This window comes from Artemia sp. Qi Xiang Cuo, chromosome 10 (genome assembly GCF_049724085.1).
Source record: "Artemia sp. Qi Xiang Cuo chromosome 10, ASM4972408v1, whole genome shotgun sequence".
In the NCBI taxonomy this organism is placed as follows: domain Eukaryota; kingdom Metazoa; phylum Arthropoda; class Branchiopoda; order Anostraca; family Artemiidae; genus Artemia; species Artemia sp. Qi Xiang Cuo.
This window is the reverse complement of record NC_142803.1, coordinates 41,708,930-41,731,412: the sequence shown is the minus strand read 5'-3', so window position 1 is coordinate 41,731,412 and position 22,483 is coordinate 41,708,930. Positions and strand designations below refer to the sequence as shown.

General features: G+C 36.1%; 1 protein-coding gene across 1 annotated transcript in view; it reads left to right on the top strand.

Annotated features, from left to right (window-relative positions):
* Positions 1 to 1,242: 1,242 nt before the first annotated feature.
* Positions 1,243 to 22,483, top strand: part of LOC148947773 (uncharacterized) — a 307,493-nt gene continuing 286,252 nt past the window's right edge. The window contains exon 1 of the mRNA XM_089096004.1: positions 1,243 to 1,269. The gene's annotated coding sequence lies outside the window, so the exon portion shown is untranslated. The remainder of the gene's footprint in view (positions 1,270 to 22,483) is intronic.

Below are 22,483 nucleotides of genomic sequence, written 5' to 3'. Positions count from 1 at the left end.
GTCTCAAATTATTAAATTAACCATACACGAACGATATTCAGCTTCCCCTCCCAAGGCACGGTTTGAATTTTTCCCGTATCTTTGCCTTTTTTATCCAACTCTACATGAAAGTTTCGACTTTATCCCACAAGCCATTCCTGAGATATTGTTGGTATTGTATTTTAATAACCAGGATGCAGATACTTCCTTTTGATATACCTCTACACTCCCCTCTGTCATAGTTCAAGGTTCGCTTACACTTTCTGATAGCACTTTTCAAAGCAATTCCTGACGTATTACAGTTATATCATTTTGGTAGCCTGGGAACACATAGTGTCTTTTGTTTATCTTGCTACGCAACTATGCAAAGATTATAGCTCCCATTAGAGCTCATGGTTCAATAACATTTTGATAAATCAGACGCAAAAAACTTACTAGGCTCCTCCCTCTCTCCCAAAAATATCGTTTGGATTCCGATCGTCCTACCTTCCCCCCATCCTTTCCCCAAGAACACTTAAAAGTTTTGATTTTATCCCCAAAGCCACTAAAGTGATTTTAAAAACATGCTATTACGATTATCTCAATAAACATAGTGACTTTTGATCTTACTCTCCCCCTCCCCAAGCCACAATTTTAGTTCCGATCGCCCCCCCACCCCCCTATTGAACTGCCTAAGACTTTCAACTTGATCTCTAAAACAATTCCCGAGAAATTACGGATATTTTGAAAACTGCTGCATACAAAAAAATCCCAAAATTTTTTTGAAAGCTCATAGCTCTTACCTAGGTAGCGCTAGTATGCTGCCTCTGAAATTATGGATTAGAGTTTTTTTTTATTTAAAAACTCTAAATTATCCTTTACAAATGCCAGCCTAGAATTTTATTAGCAACTATTTATCCAAAACAATGCAATCATTTATTCATTTTGTCGATTTGGGTTTAAAAAGTATCTGATGCTACTTGACGATATTTGTAAAACATTGTTTTAATGTCTTTTGGTTTTTGATAGCCGTCCTGCATAAGGTTAGTTGTGAAAGGCGATCTGAATTATTGATAAAAACATTCTTTTGTCAAAATTCCATCTTATGTTTCCCATGGCTTACTAATTAATAAGGTGAATTACCCACGGAAAAGATCAACTTAAGTTTAGAATTTGTTTCTATGGAAATACTAGACAAATTTAAAGCTGGAGCAATGCTAAAACGCTTAGTTCCTGATACGATTCTATTGGATTTAGAACAGATTCCAATTAAAAATGTGTATTTTCAAGTATAACATTTGCAGAAATACGGTCAGTCCCATTTCTATCAAAGTATTTGGTCCGCTGTTGTCTACCTTGTCATTATATTCCTACATTACACCAATGATAAAATAAAAAATTTTCAGTTTTGAAATCTAGGGGGCTTAAAAAATACAAATATTTCTTGATAAGAAGCTAATAAAAAGGGATATCTACATTCTTCAGAGAACCAAAAACTAAGGGCTGAGGGCCAGCTTTGTCGTTTTATCCACCCCATTGCCAAATGCAAGCCCTTTAAAATAGAACCCTTCGTGCTTACTTAATGCAAATTGTACCCAAAATACATAACTAGCAGAAGCAATGAAAAGACCTGACACAACAAGATGCTTCAAGCGGCAAACATGGTCTCATCGATTTATCTTCGCACAGCCCCGTATTGAAACTAAAGAGACCCAAGATTCAGATATGCAATCATCAATATTTAAAAAAGTTCGTGAAATAAAATTTTGCATTCAATTGATTTTTTTTAACGGCTTCTCCTTACATAAATAAGCAATTTCAAAATTATCTTGCACTAGAAGAGAGTAACGTTACATTAAATATTGTTGTATTTAAATTATGCAAGGTTTCTTCATATCGTCTGTGAATTTATTTCACCTGAAATCTAGTGATTTCTTGGCATTTACTAATTGAATATTATATTTTCCAAATAATTTACCTGTTGTTTTTTTATCCAAGCTATGCCCCCTAAGATTCCCCCCCCCCCCTCAAAAACTTCCTGCACTCACATCTGATCAGGAATGTAAACAGAAGGCCCCGGATTCTCCCAAAACATATTAGCTAACAAATTTTTCAATTTGTTATAAGAATTTTTTTTTCATTTCAGAGGGGAGTATTTCGAAAAAATAAATGGTTTACCTATGGGGGCCCCTTTATACCCTTTGTTACCTAATATTTTTGTGGATAATAGTGAAGCAATTGCGTTAGATTCCTATTTTTTAAATCATATTTTCTGGGGCCGATATATGGATGACATTATTTCAGTATGGGATTATGGGGAGGATGAATTAAAAGGATTTTTGGAAAATGTTAATTGTTTGTGTGGGGGGGGGGGGAGGGGATTTAAATTTGACTGCTAAATCGAAAGGGAATGGGAAACTGTCTTTTCTTTATGTTCTTCTTTTAAAAAATCAAAATAGTCTGGATTTTAAAATTTACAGAAAACCAACAAATAACAATAGATTTTTTCTCTTATAGTTCCGGTCACGCTCGCCAAGTAAAAATTGGTTTGATCATTTCTTTAATTGGCCGGTTCTTTAGTATTTGCTCTCAAAAATTTTTTGAGGAGGAGTTGTCTTTTCTAAGGAAAATACTAATAAGCAACATGTATCCAGAGTGGTTAATTAACCAGACTTTTTCAAAGAGAAGAAAAAGGTGTATAAAGATTTCTAAAGAAGTCTTGGAGACAACTCGGGAGAAGGATGTTTCTTGTTCCTTACCATATCTACCCGGGCTAAGTGAAAAACTTGAGAGAATTTAACAAAGCAATGGTTTAAGGGTAGCTTTGAAGAGTAATAATACTTTGGGTAGTTTTCTAAGTTCTGGGAAGGATCTAATTTCAATGAGGAAACAAAGTGGGGTTTATCAGATCCCATGTACTTGCGGAAACTCATATGTGGGACGTACTAACCAGAGTTTGGAAATTAGATTATTACAACATAAAGATTCTATTTCTCCGGCTTTAAAGCAAGATTCTAAGTCTGAAGATTTTACTTCAGCCCTTTCAGAACATATTTTCAATATTCCAGACGATTTTATTTTGTTCGAGAATGTCTCTTTGATTTCTAAGGATCGGGATTTAAAGCAAAATTTCCGTGAAACTCTTGAAATAAAGAAAATCTTATTCAAGAATATTGCTTTGAATTGGGATACAGGTGAATTTGGGCTGAAATCTGTCTATAATAATTTATTAAAATCTGACAGAGTACAGTTCAATTAACCCAATGTAGTTGACCTTTGTCCAAATGCTATATCATTGAACGCTTATGAACCGAATCCAAGAAGGTCAAAGAGGCTAGCTTTCACCTTTGCTTTGAAAAGAATTAGAGATTTAAACAATATATCGTTTTATTTGATTTCGTATATAAACTTTTGTTTTAAATTTTTTTTAGTTTAGTTTTACTACTGATGACGGTCACTGTATATGTGACCGAAATATCTGGTATTTTTCGTGAATTTTCTATATACTGTCAATTCAAAAGGATTTTATCCCTATTTTGAACTTTTATTTTATCGTAATACTATTCTTTGTGACGATTTCCTTTATTTGAGTGGAGGAAGGAAATCAGACCATGGACTTTGACTTGGAGGAAGGGCTATAGAAAGGTAAAAAATATTTTGTCTACAATCTACCAAAAAGGAAATCCCTATAAGACCTAGGGTCTGTTCATAATTGAATAGCAACATATATTGAAAGACAAAATGTCTAGCCAAGTTATCAAAATAATTTGTAAACAAAGCCTGGAGAACGATTTGAGAGATCGACTTACGACTTTGAGGGAGTGTTGAGTTCCCAAGTGAACCTAGAGTCTCAACTTGAGGGAGGGGGAAGAAGTAAATCGAAAGGCACTAAATCAATCCGGGCTGTCAGAACAGTATATCTGAAAATTCTTGGAGGTGGTTTGAAGGATAAATTTGATGCTTTTAGAGCATTTGGACGGGGAAGCTGTGTGTGCAAGAGATTTCCAATTTTGTATTTAGAGAGAGGAGATAAGGGAACCAAAAATACTGTCTGCCACCAAATATTGTTTGCACTGTAAGTCAATAGAGAATTCTGAGTACTTAGGTTATCAAAGCAGCATGTCTGTAATATCTCTAGAACTGTTTAGGGGATTAGGTTCAAACTTTCCTAGCAGATTGGAGAAACGAAGTGGACCTAAAATTTAGGCTTTGAAAGAGTAGATAGAGCGGGGTTGAGAAGTTTTTGAAGTCTCTGATCATTCTAATCTTTTTGTTACATGAGCCGCTGTGAAACTTAGAATACGGGGCAATGAAGCTATTAGTTAAATTGGAAGAGACAATGCATGAGCAAGGTTTGTCCAGATAACGCACCTGCCATGCCTTGAGGGGTTAATTGAAACTATTGGGGATTATTGAGGTGGAACAAGGGGACTTCAAGTTATGTTTGGAGAAGGAAATGAGCAAACCAAAGCACTTTGTATCCAAAATCTATGGTATTTCCCAGAATGGGAGCCTTAAAAAGGCCTAATATATTTTTTTTTTGTGAAAAGCTGGCCCCCTGTCTATAGAAAAAAACTTGAAACTTAATTTTGCTTCATCCCAGGTTGGGCCAAACATTGTTTTCCCCATCCATCTGGAATTTATAGAAAGTATACTGGGCCTCACTGAGGACCTCACTGAGGATAACAAATTCTTGACTAAGAGTTTGGTTGTATCGGTTAGTGGCTCAAGAAGAAATGTGATTTATTTTTTCACTGATCCGCTTCCAAATTCCAGGGTATATACAGGGATTTACATATATACAGAGTTAGCGGAACCCCAATGAAGCCACTAAATTTAGGAACCAAACATTTTTGTATTGACTCGATATGTTCAAAACTTACTGCTTTCCTATTTGATCAAGAATTTACAAAGAAGGCATTTGACCCCTACCTAGATTTAAAAAAACTATTCTTTCTAACGATTTCCATTATTTGGAAGAAGGAAGGAAATCAGCAAATGAATTTTGACTTGCTGGGAAGGTCAAAGAGAGGGGGGGATAAAATATTTTGTCTATACTCTGCCCAAAAGTAAATTCATATACGATGTCATGGCAGCCTGATAACCTTGATAGAAGACAAGTAAGAAAAATTAGTGCAGCCCATTTGAAAAAGTAATTTTATTTTTTGTTCAAGGTGAGGGACTTTGATTCTCCTGTATGGGGTTTTCAACCCTGTAACTTCAACTGTGCACTTTTCTTTCCGGTTTGGTGCCATTTTTAAGGGGTTTCAATCTCGCTTTCAAAATTTCCGAAAATTATTTTATGCAATAAACTTTTTCAAACAGTTTGTAGGAACAAATTTTAATAGCAATAATTTGTGGTAATGAAAACTGAATTTGGTAAAAATAACACGTAAAAAGAGTTGACTTTTTGTTTTATTCTTATTCCAAATATATATACTGCATTAGGTTTAATAGTAGTAGTATCCCCTTTTTTCGCTTCGCTGGCCGGATAGGGGTTGTTCATTTAGAGCTACTAGCCCCTCAAGAGGTTATTACGCGCACCGTGGTGTCTTAAAATAGCACATCTGTAACAATATAGTACATCTAAGTTATAGGAAATGTTTTCTAAGAGATGAAGGTGGTTGTTACATAACAGGGGATGTTTTCTAAGAGATGCAGACGGTTGTTACGCAATAGGGTTTGTTTTCTTTTGGTTGTTACGTAATAGGGGTTTTTTTTCTAAGAGATAAAGGAGGTTGTAAAGTAATAGGGATTGTTTTCTTCAAGACATTTCAAGACATTTTTTAAGATATTTTTCTTCATGACGTTTTAAGAAATTTCAAGACATTTTTCTTCGAGACGTTTTTTCAAGACGTTTCAAGACATTTAAAGACGTTTTTAGGGCATTTTTTATCAAGAAATTTTTCTTCAAGATTTCTTTGGCTGATATGTAACAGGGAATGTTTACCTATGGTTGTTACGTAATAGGATTTGCTAGAGTCCGATAGTCAAGCGGGGATCCCCGATTGTAACTGTGGAATACACACAAGTGGGGTATTAAGCAATAACGATGGATACGTGGGTTGTTACATAATACTTTGAGAAATATTTTTTTCTTTGGGATTTCTTTTTTCTTTTAAGGCGTTTGTTTTTCTTCGAGATTTCATTTTCTTTCAAGGCGTTTTTTTCTTTCAAGGTGTGTTTTTCTTATTGACATTTAATTTTCTTTAAAGACATTTTTATCAGGGAACCTTTATGCTCTAAAGATTTTTGTCCGCATTAGGATTCGAAAGAAATTTCCCCTACAGCTGGACTACAGCTAGACAGCTTGACTATGAAAGCCTTTATAATATTATTATTCGGCTAATAATTTCAATGTTATAACCAATTCGAGGCACGGTGAATTCCCTGTCCCACTTTCTAGAATGATTAAATGGTTCGAATGTTTCCAACCCTTTCCACATGAGAGCATCCCAATATTATTGATTGTTGCTCTATTAGATGCACCTGCCTGTTACAGTGTTATTAATTTTCTAAAGTGACCACGACAGGTTAAATTAGCTATTGAATCAGTGAGATATTACACAGCATTGGCTTTAGATATTTCATTGCGTAAATGATTACATGTTGAATGATTACATATTGTCCTGGAACAAGAAATCTAAAGAATGAAGACTTTTGTACATACAAGTTTTATTAACAAAAAAAACCTTATAAAATCATGAGATCACAGAAAAAGCAGTTAAAACCCAACAAATGAAAAACAAAACGTGGAAAAAGCATATAAAGGATAAAATATAAGCAAAAACGAATTAAAGCAAGACGAGGGTATGGGGGACATATCAACCAATTCCAGGGGTGGAGGGTTGATACTGGAGATACATGTCTTACACTTTAAGAGCCAGATCCCAGAGGTATTATTAAAAATGCATCGTTTCTATTGCTCTACTAGACGCACCTGCAGGAAAAGAGACGCATTTTTGCATTCGGGTTATTTCTGAGAGGGTATAATGAAAACGCCATGTTTCTTTGAGCCAAGACTATTCATATTTCCCTTCACCATGACAATATATGGCTGAACCAACCCCTAGTAACCAATTCAAGAGGGGAGGCTTGCTATTAGAGATAAATCTAAGCCATATTAAGAGCTATTTCTGAGAGATTTTAATTGAAATGCCTCATTTCTTTGACTGGTTGTTAGACTACAGCCCCCTACACCGGCGAAAAATTCTTTTACCACCTTAACTTTAAGTTGTAGAACATGTTAGTCTAAGCAATTCACGTCACCGTGTCCCCCTTTGGATGGCACACAGTAAAATCTGGAACCCTTCGTCATTCTAAAGGCATTTATTCAGATCTTTTCATGATAAAAATATGATTTAAATCTAATGGTTCGTATTTTTGCAAGCCAACCTCAACTTGATGCACCATCTCAGTTAATACCACCATGCTATAGTATGACGGGCGCTCTGGCTCCTTCTAGAACTCCCTCATCATTTCTAAGACATTTTACAGATATTTTCTTGTTAAAAATTATGCTTTAAATCTATTAGATCGTGTTTTCACAAGCCAGCCCCAACGTAATGCACCATGCAAATTCAAACCACCATGCAACAATATGACTGGCCCCCTGGCATCCAGTGGCACCCCTCATCATTCCTAAGACATTTTCCAGATATTTTCTTGTTAAAAATAATGCATTAAATCCGTTGGTTCATGTTTTTGCAGGACAATCCTCCTTGATGGACCATGTCATTTTGCACCACTGTCCCCAAAATATGACTGACCCTCTGACACCCCTCATCATTCCCAAGAAATCATTAAAAAATTTTATTCTTTTTTGATAAAATTTTGTCCAATTCCACTTCCCCCACTTCTGCCTGGTTTACAATGCTTCCTCCTCCGATTCTGCTGGCTTCTACCCAGGTTCAACCGGTACTAGTTCTCACTATGCCCGCTCTGACCCCAATTCCAAATCTGGCTCCGGTTGCGCCAGTTCTGGATTCTCTACGTCTGCCCTCCAGTTCCGCAATTCCGATTTCACTAATTCTGCACCATGTTCCCTTGATTCCAAAATTTTGTATGCGACTACCTCCGTGGCAATCTATGGCTGGTAAATAACCCCTCTGTAGCAAACATTATCACACCTAAGGGGTTTTTCAACGCTTTTCCCACAAAAATAACTTTATAAACTAAAAAGGACCATTGGTTTTTATTTTAAAAGCGGGAAGCTTGCCATTCCACTGTTAGATTGCGATATTTCATGGTAATTCCCAGCCTCTGACACTCGATAGCTGACAAATAGCACCCTCTGCCAACCTTTATCACTCAAATGGCATTTTTCGAAAATTTTTCTTCAAAAATGTCTGTTTACACTAGAATCGATCGTTTAAACTTAATGAAAAGTCCACAATAAAGTTTCTTCTGATGCTTCCTGACAATTGAGGCCAGCCTGGCACAATCTACCCACCCGATGACACCCTTTGGCGTGCATTATCATGCCTAAGGGTTTTTTAACCTTTTCACCACAAAGATAACTTTATAAACTAAAACTGACCACTGTTTTTATTTCAACAGCAAAAACTTGCATTTTGTAGTACCAAAAAATAATTCTTACAAAACAAAAGTACATCCTAAGAAATCGGTGATGGTTCTTAAAAAATACAAAATATTTGTGAAAAAACAGAAAATACTTTTACAAAGCAAAAAATAATTTAAAAAAAACAAAACTACTTCCTAAATGATCACAAATTCATCTTGAAATATACAAAATACTTCTTCTTAAAAAAGATATACTTCCTAGTAAACAAAAATATATCATGAACAATCACAAATTGTTCTTACAAAATAAAAAATACTTGTTGCACAATACAAAATCATATTTACAAAAAAAATAATTCTTTCAAAACAAAAATACATCTTAATAAATCAAAAATTCTTCTTACAAAACATTTCTTAAGAAACAAAAAAATATTTCTTAAAAAAGAAAAATACATCCTTAGAAACCAGACATTCTTCTTAGAAAATACAAAATACTTCTTACAAAACAAAAAATACTGCTTACAATCCAAAAACTAATTCTTGCAAAACAAAAATAAATTTTAAGAAATCACAAATGTTTTTTTTTGCAAAATACAAAGTACTTCTTACGAAAAACAAAATAATTCTTACAAAACGAAAATACATCCTAAACAATCACAAACTGTTTTTACAAAATACAAAATACTTGTTACAAAAAAATACTTTTAGTGTCATAGGCAGGGAATTGCCAAAAAACATCGCAATATAGTAATAAAATGGCATTCTTCTGCTGTTCAAATAAAAAACAACGGTCGTTTTTAGTTTATAAAGTTATTTTTGCGGCAAAAAGGTTGAAAAAACCTTAGGTGTGATAATGTGTGCAAGAGGGATGCCATTTGCCAGCCATAGATTACCGCGGAGGCAGTCGCATAAAAAATCTTGGAATCGGAAGAACTTAGAGCGGAATTGGCGGAATCAAAATTGCGGAATTGGAGGGGAGAAGTGGGGAATACAGAACTGACGCAACTGAACCGGATTTGGAATTGGGATAGGAGCGGCCATAATGGGAACTGGAATCGGTTGAACCGGAGTGGAAGCCATCAGAATTGGAGGTGGAAGCATTGTAACTGGGGTCAGAAGCGGGGGATGCGGAATTGGATAACACTTTGTTCAAAAAATAAAACATTCTAATAATATCTTAGGAATGATGATGGGTGCCAGAGGGTGCCAGAGGGTGAGTCATAGTTTGGTGCGGTAGAGTGAAACGAAAGGGTATATCACGGAGGGCTGGCCTGCAAAAAAATGAGCCGCTGGATTTAACGCTGGATTTAAGATTTTTAACAAGAAAATATCTGAAAATATCTTAGGAGCGATGAGGGGTGCCAGACGGCCAGTCATAGTGTGACAGAGTAGTGTGAATTGACATGGCGTATCAAGTTGGGGGTTACATGTGAAAACAGGACCTAATTGGTTTAAAGCATAATTTTTAACAAAAAAATGTCTGGAAAATGTCTTATGAAATGAGGGTGCCAGAGGGCCAGTTATAGTTTGAGACGGTGGTGTGAAATGGCCTGGTGTATCAAGGAGGAATGGCCTGCTAAAACATGAACCAATGGATTTAATGCATAATTTTAACAAGAAAATTACTGGAAAATGTCTTCAGAATGATGAAGGATGCCAGAGGCGGGTTAGAAATGATGAGGGGATGCTAGAGGGTGCCAGATGGCCAGTCATAGTTTTGCACGGCTGCTTAAACAGAGATGTATCACGTTGAGGCTGTCTTGTGAAAACATTAACGATTGGACTTAAATCATATTTTTATCATGAAATGATGTGGAAACTACCTTTGGAATGATGAAGCGGGCCAGAGGGTCCCGTGTGCCACCCATAGTGAGACACGGCGACTTGAATTGCTTGGACTATCATGTTTAACAGCTTAAAGTTGAGATGGGAGGTGTTAAAAGAATTTTTCGGTGGTTGGGAGACTGAAATCCAACACCCAGTCAAAAATTGAGTTATTTCCATTTAAACCTCCAAGAAATTACTTTCAATGTGGCTGAAATTTATCTCTAATAGCAAGCTTCCCCTCTGGAATTGATTGCTAAGGGTGGGTCAGCCGCATACTGTCACAGTTGCCACGAATAAGCAAAGTCTTGGCTGAAAGAACGTAGTATTTTCATTAAAACCTCTCAGAATAACTCTTAATATGTTTTAGATTTATCTCTAATAACAAGCCCCCCTGGAATTGGCTACTAGGGGGTGGGCCAGCCCTATATTGTCACGGTGTAGTGAATATGAATATTTTAGCTAAAAAACGCGGTATTTGCATTATGATCTCTAAGAAATAACCCTTAATATGGCTCAAATTAAAATCTAATAACAACCCTCCATCCCCTTAGAATGGGTTGCTTAAATTTACCTCTAATAAAAACCTCAAATCCCTGGAATTGGTTGATATGTCCTCCACCCCTTGCCTCTCTTTAATTCACGGTTGTTTTTGCTTAAAATATATCCTTTATAAGCTTTTTCCACGCTTTGTATTTCGTTTGTTGAATTTTAACTGCTTTTAACTGTGACTTCATGATTTTATAATGTTTTTTATTAATACAATTTGCATGTACAAAAGCCTTCATTCTTTAGATTCCTTGTTCCAGGAAGAATCTTCAATATGTAATCATTTACGTAATGAAATATCTATAGCCAATGCTATGTAATATCTCACTGATTTAATAACTAACTTAACCTGTCGTGGTCACTACAGAAAACTAATAACGATGTAGCAGGCAGTCGCATCTAATTTATCAAAATTCAACAGTATTGGGATGCGCTCTCATGTGGAAAGGGTTGGAAACATGCGAACTATTTAATCATTCTAGAAAGCGGGACAGGGAATTCACCCTTTATATTAGGTTATAAGGTAGAAATTATTAGCCAAATCATAATATTAGAAAGGTTTTCATAGTCCGGCTGTCTAGCACTCCATTTCACTGATGGAGTATCTCTTTCGACTCCTAATGTGGACAAAAACCTTTAGATAATAAAGGTTCCCTGAGAATAATATCTTGAGAAAAAATTAAATCTCAAAAAGAAAAAAAAACGCCTTGAAAGAAAATTTTTGAAATAAAATGAAATCCTAAAGAAAAAATAGCCCTGAAAAAAAAAAATCTCGAACAAAAAAATCACTTAAAGTATTATGTAACAATCCACGTATCCATCGTCATTGCGTAACACCCCACTTGTGTGTCCTCCACATTTACGAGCAGAGATTCCCCGCCTGACTATCGGACTCTAGCAAGTCCTATTACGTAACAAACATAGGTAAACATTTCGTATTACATAACAACCAAAGAAGTCTTGAAGAAAAATATCTTGAGCACAAATGTTCTAAAAACGTCAAAAACATGTCTTAAAACGCCTTGGAAAAACATCTCGAAGAAAAATGTCTTAAAAATGTTTTGAAATATCTTGAAACATCTTTAAAGATGTCTTGAAGAAAAATGTCTTAAAAACCTTCTTGAAATGTCTTGAAACGTCTTGAAGAAAAATGTCTTAAAACAAAACCTCTTGAAATGTCTTGAAAAAAATAATCCTTATTATGTAGCAACCAAAAGAAAACATACCCTATTACGTACCAGCCCTCTACATCTTTTAGATAGCATCCCCTATTATGTAACAACCACCTGCATCTCTTAGAAAACAAACCCCTATTACGTAACAACCGAAAGATTACAAATCCTTTTACGTATAAACCATCGGCCTCTCTTAGAAAACATTCCCCTACTATGTAACAATCACCTGCATCTCTTAGAAAACATTCCCTATTAATTAGGTCTACTATACCGTTATAGGTGCGATATTGAATGAGACCCAGGTGAGCGTAGTAACGTCTTGAGGAGCTAGTAGCTCCATTTGTAAATTCCTATGTGGCCGATTAACCGAATAGAGGGATACTACTAATTGCACCCATCGACAGTTATCAATAGTCCTGACAACCCACTTGCCTTCTCAAGACCAGAACATAATTTGCACTTTAGTAAAAAAAAAACAATAGAAACAAATGACCATGGATTGTCTGTTTAATGTGCATATACTGATATTTATTCCCTAAAATTTCAAGAATTTTTTATTTTTAAAGTCAGAAAGGTAAGTATATTTAAAATATATTTTGTTTCAGGAAATTGCAAATTTCTTTCTGGTCTTGAGAAGGCGTGGTGGTTGTCAGCATTATTCATGTTGATTTTTGCTCGTTTTGAGTTTGACTTTGTTATTTATCAATTAAAAAAAACTTTTTCCACAAAAGAAGTTTTTAAAGAAAAGTAAAGAGCTCCATTAAACAAAAATGAGCAAAAATATAATCAAATAATCTACCAAGCTCAAAACTACCACAAATCACCATCGATAAATAAATGAAACCCAAAAACGAACAAAAATTACAATAAATAACCGAGTCAAACTCGAAACGAGCAGAAATTAACATAAGTTGGGTGCAAAACCCCTATGCCTTCCCAAGGCCAGAACAAAATTTGCACTTTACTGAAAAAAATATAAATGTTTTTCTTTCCTAACTTCCGTAAATCAAATAATTTTAACATTTTGATTACTATATATCAGTATATGTATATTAAACTGACAATGCACATTCATTAGTATTTGACTTGGGCTAGTTGACTTTCAATCACTTTCGACTATTAAAAAGGACACTAGCCCTTTGAATTTCCAATCGAATGAGTTTTTTTGAATTTTCTACGATAACTCCTTCTATAAAAACATTATATGCCCCTGGGCATAACTTAAAACCCTTGCTCTGAGAGTTGAGGGGGAGTGTCCTCCTCAAAAACATATTTATAATTTGGAAATCAACTACGCTGAACAAAATCGCTATCTCAAAGTTTTGATTGGATGTGTTTATGGCAATGATGGGCGTGGGGGTTGCCCTCCAATCACTTTCGACTATTAAAAAAGGCACTAGCCCTTTGAATAATCAATCGAATTAGCCTTTTTTGAAGTTTTTACGACAACACCTTTTATAAGAACCTTATTAACCCCCAGGGCATAACTTAAAACCCTTTCCCTGAGGGTTGTGGGGGAGTGTCCTTCTCAAAAACATATTTTCTATCTGGCAATCAACTAGCCTACACTAAACAAAATGACTATCCCAAAATTTTTATTCAATGTGAGTAGAGAGCCAGGTATTACTCCCGTCCCACAACCGTGCTGCCATCTACAATTTAGTATAACGCTGAACCTACATAATTTATTCAAGGATTTTCGATCCAAGAAGGGGAAATGGATTTCCGAGAACTTTATTTGCATAATCGAGGGGAGAGAATTTTCGAGAAATTGATTTGGATAATCGAGGGGAATGTATTGATCGACTCGAGGGGAATTAATTTGTTGTTTCTAAGGGGAATTATCGATCCACGAAGGGGAGAGAATTTCTGAGAAATTGATTTGCATAATAGAGGGGAATGTATTGATCGACTCGAGGGGAATTAATTTGTTGTTTCTAAGGGGAATTTTTGATTCTAACGGAAGGAGAATTAGAAATGACATCACTTGTTATCCTGGAATTATGCGGGAGTCTAAAGAGATAGAAATTCTATTTCTAAAAATGGCTTGATCGATCTTTAGGTCACAGGGATAAATTAATATTCTATCGAAACCTTAATAGTGTAGCTAGGAACATCTATGAGATGAAGAGATTAACGCGGGAAATGGTTTCTTAGGAATTTCAAATGTGACAGCGCACGGATGCCAAAACAAAAGGAACACGCAGAAATTACGTTTAGGGATTATTTGGGCGAAACCGTTTTGTGACATTTTAGAAGATGATTTAAGCAAAACCGTATGAGGCATTTTAGAAAATGATTTTAGAAGATGATTTAGAAGATGATTTGAGGGTGAAAATCTGGGGTCATTATAATACACAAGTTCCATTTGAACAATATCGTGAGATCCTCTACCCCAACCCCAAAGGGCCCCCCCGGGCCCGAAAGACTCCACGGGCCACCAAAGGGCCCCCTCTCCCCTCCACCCGGGGCTCCCCGAGACGCCAAAGGCCCTGTGAGCCCCCAAAGGCCCCTGGGCCCCAAAATGCCAGACCCCCCCCGTGCCCCGGGTCCCCCACATTGTTTAATGCTTTTGATTCTATTTGTTTGCATGTCTGGGTTGATGTTTGCAAGTTCAAGAATTTGTCTTTGTTGGTTTGAATGTCTAAAGTGTCTGTCATTCTTGGTTTGTGTGTCTGATTCTATTTGTTGGCATGTCTGGATTGGTGTTTGCAAGTCCAAGAATTTGTCTTTGTTAGTTTGAATGCCTAAAGTGTCTGTATTTCTCTGTTTGTGTGTATGATTCTATTTGTTTGCATGTCTGGGTTGGTGTTTGCAAGTCCAAGTATTTGTCTTTTTTGGTTTGAATGTCTAAAGATTCTGTCTTTCTCTGTTTGTGTGTCTGATTCTATTTGTTTGCATGTCTGGGTTGGTGTTTCCAAGTCAAAGTATTTGTCTTTGTTTGTTTGAATGTCTAAAGTGTCTGTCTGTCTCTGTTTGTGAGTCTGATTCTATTTTTTTGCATGTCTGGGTTGATGTTTGCAAGTCCAAGTATTTGTCTCTGTTGCTTTGAATGTCTAAAGTTTCTGTCTTTCTCTGTTTGTGTGTCTGATTCTATTAGTTTGCATGTCTGGGTTGGTGTTTGCAAGTCGAAGTATTTGTCTTTGTTGGTTTGAATGTCTAAAGTGTCTGTCTTTCTCTGTTTGTATGTCTGATTCTATTTTTTTGCATGTCTGGGTTTGTGTTTCAAAGTCCAAGTATTTGTCTTTGTTGGTTTGAATGTCTAAAGTGTCCGTCTTTCTCTGTTTGTGTGTCGTATTCTATTTGTTTTCATGTCTGGGTTGGTGTTTGCAAATCCAAATATTTGTCTTTGTTGATTTGAATGTCTAAAGTGTCTGTCTTTCTCTGTTTGTGTGTCTGATTCTATTTGTTTGCATGTCTGGGTTGGTGTTTGCAAGTCCAATTATTTGTCATTTTCAGTTTGAATGTCTAAAGTGTCTTACGTGCACGCACACACGGAAACATCAAAATCATGGGGTTCTCCTACATGCTGAATCTGAAATTGTAATTTTCAAGGAGATTTTTTAACCTTATAGAGTTAAATTACCCTTTTAGGGTTGACCTTTTAGGGTTTTCCGACATACTGAACCTGAAAGTGTGTTCTCAGAAATACTGACTCTGAAAGTGTAATTTTCATGGAGATTATTTGGACTTTTGGGGTTAGGTTAGGTATAAATAAATATTAATAAGTAAATAGAAACATTTCTCCATGTTTAAGTTAGGTTAGGTTAATTTATCATGAGCAAAGTCAACTTGGGGTGATTTTCCAGTGAGTATGGCTAGGTTAGGTTAGGCTAGAATAAGTTAGGTAGGTTAAGTTAGGTTAGGTTAGCCTACGTACGCGCGCGTACAAATACTTGGACTTGCAAACACCAACCCAGACATGCAAACAAATAGAATCAGACACATAAACAGAGAAAGACATACACTTTAGACATTCAAACCAACAAAGACAAATACTTGGACTTGCAAACACCAACCCAGACATGCAAAAAAATAGAATCAGACACACAAACTGAGAAAGACAGACACTTTAGACATTCAAACCAAGAAAGAAAAATTCTTGGGCTTGCAAACACCAACCCAGACATGCAACCAAACAGAATCAGACGCATAAACAGAGAAAGACAGACACTTTAGGCATTCAAACCAACAAAGACAAATTCTTGGACTTGCAAACACCAACACAGACATGCAAACAAATAGAATCAGACATACAAACCGAGAAGGACAGACACTTTAGACATTCAAACCAACAAAGACAAATTCTTGGGCTTGCAAACACCAACCCAGACATGCAAACAAATAGAATCAGACACACAAACCGAGAAAGACAGTCACTTTAGACATTCAAACCAAAAAATTCTTGGACTTTCAAACACCAACCCAGACATGCAAACAAAAAGAATCAGACAAATAAACAGAGAAGGACAGACACTTTAGACATTCAAACCATCAAAGACAAATTCTTGGACTTGCAATCACCAACCCAGACATGTAAACAAATATAATCAGACACATAAACAGAGAAAGACGGACACTTTAGACATTCAAACCAACAAAGACAAATTCTTGGACTTGCAAACACCAACTCAAACATGCAAGCAAATAGAATCAGACACACAAACAGAGAATGACAGACACTTTAGACATTCAAACCAACAATGACAAATTCTTGGACTTGCAAACACCAACCCAGACATGCAAACAAATAGAATCAGACACATAAACAGAGAAGGACAGATACTTTGGACATTCAAACCAACAAAGACAAATACTTCGACATGCAAACACCAACCCAGACATGCAACCAAATAGAATCAGACACACAAACAGAGAAAGACAGACGCTTTAGACATTCCAACCAACAAAGACAAATTCTTGGACTTGCAAACACAAACCCAGACATGCAAAAAAATAGAATCAGACACACAAACAGAGAAAGACAGCCGCTGTAGACATTCAAACCAATAAAGAGCAATAGTTGGACTTGAAAACACCAACCCAGACATGTAAACAAATAGAATAAAAAACACAAACGGAGAAAGACAGACACTTTAGACATTCCAACCAACAAAGACAAATTTTTGGACTTGCAAACACCACCCCAGACATACAAACAAATAGAATAAAACACCCAAACAGAGAAAGACAGACACTTTAGACATTCAAACCAACAAAGACAAATACCTGGACATGCAAACACCAACCCAGACATGCAAACAAATAGAATAAGACACACAAACAGAGAAAAACAGACATTTTAGACATTAAAACCAATAAAGAGCAATAGTTAGACTTGCAAACACCAACCCAGACATGTAAACAAATAGAATCAGACACACAAACAGAGAAAGACATACACTTTAGACATTCAAACCAACAAAGACAAATTGTTGAACTTGCAAACACCAACCCAGACATGCAAACAAATATAATCAGACACACAAACAGAGAAAGACAGACACTTTAGAAATTCAAACGAACAAAAACAAATTCTTGAACTTGCAAACATCAACCCAGACATACAAACAAATAGAATCAGACACACAAATAGAGAAAGACAGACACTTTAGACATTCAAACCAACAAAGACAAATTCTTGGACTTGCAAACAGCAACCCCGACATGCAAACAAATAGAATCAGACACACAAACAGAGAAAGACAGACACCTTAGACATTCAAACCAACAAAGACAAATTCTTGGACTTGCAAACACCACCCCAGACATACAAACAAGTAGAATCAGACACACAAACAGATAAAGACAGACACTTTAGACATTCAAACCAACAAAGACAAATTCTTGGACTTGCAAACATCAACCCAGACATGCAAACAAATAAAATCAGACACCCAAACAGAGAAAGAGAGACACTTTAGACATTCAAACCAACAAAGACAAATTCATGGACTTGCAAACACCACCCCAGACATACAAACAAATAGAATGAGACACCCAAACAGAGAAAGACAGACACTTTAGACATTCAAACCAACAAAGACAAATTCTTGGACTTGCAAACACCAACCCAGACATGTCAACAAATAGAATCAGACACACAAACAGTGAATGACAGACACTTTAGAAATTCAAACCAACAAAGACAAATTCTTGTACTTGCAAACATCAACCGAGACATGCAAACAAATAGAATCAGACACCCAAACAGAAAGAGACAGACACTTTAGACATTCAAACCAACAAAGACAAATTCTTGGATTTGCAAACATCAACCCAGACATGCAAACAAATAGAATCAGACACACAAACAGAGAAAGACAGACACTTTAGACATGCAAACCAACAAAGACAAATTCTTGGACTTGCAAACACCAACCCAGAGATGCAAACAAATAGAATCAGACACACAAACTGAGAAAGACAGACACTTTAGACATTCAAACCAACAAAGACAAATTTTTGGACTTGCAAACATTAACCCAGACATGCCAACAAATAGAATCAGACACACAAACAGAGAAAGACAGCCATTTTAGATATTCAAACCAACAAACACAAATACTTGGACTTGCAAACACCAACCCAGACATGCAAACAAATATAATCAGACACAAAAACAGTGAAAGACAGACACTTTAGGCATTCAAACCAACAAAGACAAATTCTTGGACTTGCAAACACCAACCAAGAGATGCAAACAAATAGAATCAAACACCCAAAAAGAAAAAGACAGACACTTTAGACATTCAAACCAACAAAGACAAATTCTTGGGCTTGCAAACACCAACCCAGACATGCCAACAAATAGAATCAGATACATAAACAGAGAAAGACAGACACTGTAGACATTCAAACCAAAAAAGACAAATACTTGGACTTGCAAAAATCAACCCAGACATGCAAACAAGCAAAATCAGACACACAAACAGAGAAAGACAGACGTTTTAGACATTGAAACCAACAAAAACAAATACTTGGACTTGCAAACACTAACTTAGACATGCAAACAAATAGAATCAGACACATAAACAGAGAAAGACAGACACTTTAGACATTCAAACCAAAAAAGACAAGTACTTGGACTTGCAAACACCAACCCAGACATGCAAACAAATAGAATCCGACACACAAACAGAGAAATACAGACACTTTAGGCATTCAAACCAACAAAGACAAATTCTTGGACTTGCAAGCTCCAACCCAGACATGCCAACAAATAGAATCAGACACACAAACCAAGAATGACAGCGTTAATTCCCGCGTTAATCTCTTCATCTCATAGATGTTCCTAGCTAGACTATTAAGGTTTCGATAGAATATTAATTTATCCCTGTGACCTAAAGATCCAAGAAGCCGTATTTATAAATAGAATTTCTATCTCTTTAGACTCCCGCATAATTCCAAGAGAACAAGTGATGTCATTTCTAATTCCCCTTTCTTTAGAATCAATAATTCCCCTTAGAAACAACAAATTAATTCCTTTCGAGTCGATCAATACATTCCCCTCGATTATGCAAATCAATTTCTCAGAAATTCTCTCCCCTTCGTGGATCGATAATTCCCCTTAGAAACAACAAATTAATTCCCCTCGAGTTGATCAATACATTCCCCTCGATTATCCAAATCAATTTCTCGAAAATTCTCTCCCCTCGACTATGCAAATAAAGTTCTCGGAAATCCATTTCCCCTTCGTGGATCGATAATCCTTGAATATATTATGTAGCTTCAGCGTTATACTAAATTGTAGATGGCAGCACGGGTGTGGGACGGGAGTAATACCTGGCTCTCTACTGATGTGTTTGGGTGAATGATGGACCTGGGTGGGGGGGCAAGTTGCCCTCAAATCACTTTCGACTATTAAAAAGGGCACTAGCCCTTTGAATTTCCAAACAAATTAGCCCCTTTTGAAGTTTCTATGACAACGCCTTCTATAAAAACTTTATATACCCCAGGACATAACTTAAAACCCTTGCCCTGAGGGTTGCTGGGAAATGTCCTCCTCAAAAACATTTTCTATCTAGAAATCAAAAATGCTGAACAAAATTGCTATCCCAAAATTTTGATTGGATGTGTTTGGGGGAATGATGGGCGTAGGGGAGGGGCTAGTTCCCACCCAATCACTTTCTACTATTAAGAAGGGAACTAGCCCTGTGAATTTCCAATCGAATGAGAGCAGTAATTATCTATTGAATTCTGATACTTTACGTTCCCTGGCAGCTTTCCATGGTTGTTTACCAGACTAATTAATGCTATTGACTTGCAGATCTGGTTTGGTGGGTATAATCTGGTTTGATGGGTATAGTCTGGTTTGGTGGATATAGTCTGGTTTGGTTTCTCAAAGAGAGAGAGTATTTGACATTTTTGCAAAAAGGGATAATGAGATTCACAAATTGGACACCATGAACGATATTACTTAAACTTTTGAATAATAGGAGTGTGAATGATGCTTTACTTTTCCGATGTGGTCTGTATAATACACAAGTGATTTTTAATAAGTATTGTGAATTTAAAATAGGATACAAAGGTTCCTTCGCCCCTCCATTTCTGAGGGCAGGGAGGGGAGGGGGAGTCAATTTCAGAGGGAAAACCAAAAATACTTAGAATCGAAAATAAACGGGATCTGTCTCATGGGCAAGGCTCAGAGGTCCTTCGTTCCTCCATTTCTGAGGACAGGGGAGGGGGAGGGGGTCAATTTTGAAGGGAAAACCAAAAATACTAAGAATCGAAAATAAACGGGATCTGTCTCATAGGCAAGGCTCAGATGTCCTTTGTTCCTCCATTTCTGAGGGCAGGGGGGGTCAATTTTGGAGGGAAAAACAAAAATAATCAGAGTCGAAAATAAATGGGATCTGCCTCAAGGGCAAGGCTCAGAGACCCTTTGTTCCACCATTTCTGAGGGCAGGGGGGGGGGTCAATTTTGGAGGGAAAACCAAAAATACTCAGAATCGAAAATAAATGGGCTCTGCCTCAAGGGGAAGGCTCAGAGGCCCTTTATTCCCCCATTTCTGACGGCAGGGGGGGGGGTCAATTTTGGAGGGAAAACAAAAAATACTCAGAATCGAAAATAAATGGGATCTGCATCAAGGGCAAGGCTCAGAGGCCCTTCGTTCCCCCATTTCCGAGGGAAGGGGAGAGAGGGGGGGGTCAATTTTGGAGGGAAAACCAAAAATACTCAGAATAGAAAATAATTGGGGATCTGCTTTTTCTTTACTTGGTGCCTATTAAAACGAAATTTCTGTGTTAAATAAGTAGTTTTTGTATCTTTTAAAAGAGCTTTAAGAGGTTTGAGAGACTCTGTTGTCTAATACCATGTGGTTTTTCTTTACTGAGTGCTCATTAAAAACGAAGTTTTTGTTTTAAATAAGTAGTTTTTGTATGTTTTAAAAGAACTTTAAGGGGTTTGAGAGACTCAGTTGCCTGATTACGTTTTGTTTTTATTTTATTATTTATATTTAAAATAGTAGATTTTTTGTTATATAATTAGTTTTTTTCTCTTTTAAAATATAATTAATTGTTTTTTGAGACTATGTTTCATGATTAAGGTTTGTTTTTCTTTACTTAGTCTTCATTAAAAAAAACGTTTTTGTTTTAAATAAGTAGTTCTTGTATATTTTAAAAGAGCTTTACGGGGTTTGAGAGACTCTATTGCCTGATTCCGTGTGGTTTTTCTTTACTTGATACCCATTAAAAACGAAATTTTTGTGTTAAATAAGTAGTTTTTGTATCTTTTAAAAGAGCTTTACGGGGTTTGAGAGACTCTGTTGCCTGATTCCGTGTGGTTTTTCTTGACTTAGTGCTCATTAAAAACGAAATTTTTGTTGTAAATAAGTAGTTGTTGTATCTTTTAAAAGAACTTTACGGGAGTTTGAGAGACTCTGTTGCCTGATTCCGTGTGGTTTTTCTTTACTTCATACCCATTAAAAACAAAATTTAGGATTTCTGTTAAATAAATAATTCTTATACATTTTAAAATAGCTTTACGGGATTTGAGAGAATCTGTAATGCAGTAGTTTTTCAGTAAGGACACTTGATATCCTAAAAGTGTTTAATTCAAACTTTTTTCAAACTTTGAAATTTTTCAACTTTATTTATTTTTTTCTTTTTGTACATAACTTAAAATGTTAAAATATGCTTACAGTTCTAACAATTACGCTCTGTGATTGGTCAGTGACACGATGTGACTTCCTCACTGGTATTCTATGACCGGTTATTCACACTACCTAATCTATTGCATGTATTAAATCAGTATTTTTTACGCAGTGGAATAATAAACACATAAGTCATATCTTAAAAAAAAAGTGAAGATGGAGCATTTTAATAAAGTGTGTTTACATAACAAGGTTATTGTAGCATTGAATGCCGACAAAGAGAAGCATTTAAACTTTGAAACAAGTACAGGTGGTAGCACTATTGGAAATGTATGCATGCATTGTCTTGACAGTAAGGAA